Here is a 546-nt window from a genome sequence, read left to right on the forward strand (position 1 = left end):
TCATGGAGAGGCTGGGCAGATTTAAGAGCCCGAGAGAAAGCACAGCCTGTCTCAGCCTCTTCTGATGTGATCAGAGCAGATCTCCAGTGAGATGCAGCTCGGGGTGGTTTGAGTTCATTTGCTTGCTATCTGTGTTGGGTTGGAGTCAGCCCACTACACTCATGCATCTGACTGCCTCAGTTGGGGGGTTTCACGAACAAGAATTTGCACTTGAAAGCAATACCATGGCATTTATTTTCTTCAGCCTGGCTAATGAGGAAAGAACCACGGGAGGGCTGGATTTAAATAAAATGTGGTTCCTGTCCTGCTGCAGCAGCAACAGTGGAGAACCTGAAAACCAATTAATGGCATTTAAAATGTCTCGCTTTGTCTTAACCAACAACAGATTTTGGGATGCCCTGTGAATACAAAAACTCTACCAAGATCAATGCACGAGGCCCTGATTTGAGGAGATGTCTAGAGACATTGTACAGAGCAATCTGCCACCCCACTGGCAACACTGGAGAAAAGGGGCGAAGAGAACCCTTTGGCTGCCACAACCCCAGA

The 546-nt window shown here is 47.8% G+C and overlaps 1 protein-coding gene across 1 annotated transcript in view; it reads right to left on the reverse strand.

Annotated features, from left to right (window-relative positions):
- The window catches only part of NCOR2 (nuclear receptor corepressor 2), a gene marked incomplete at its 3' end in the record, with an annotated part of 47,973 nt that overhangs the window by 24,090 nt on the left and 23,337 nt on the right, over positions 1 to 546 (reverse strand). The window lies entirely within an intron of this gene.

This window comes from Buceros rhinoceros, unplaced genomic scaffold (genome assembly GCF_000710305.1).
Source record: "Buceros rhinoceros silvestris isolate BGI_N320 unplaced genomic scaffold, ASM71030v1 scaffold18521, whole genome shotgun sequence".
In the NCBI taxonomy this organism is placed as follows: domain Eukaryota; kingdom Metazoa; phylum Chordata; class Aves; order Bucerotiformes; family Bucerotidae; genus Buceros; species Buceros rhinoceros.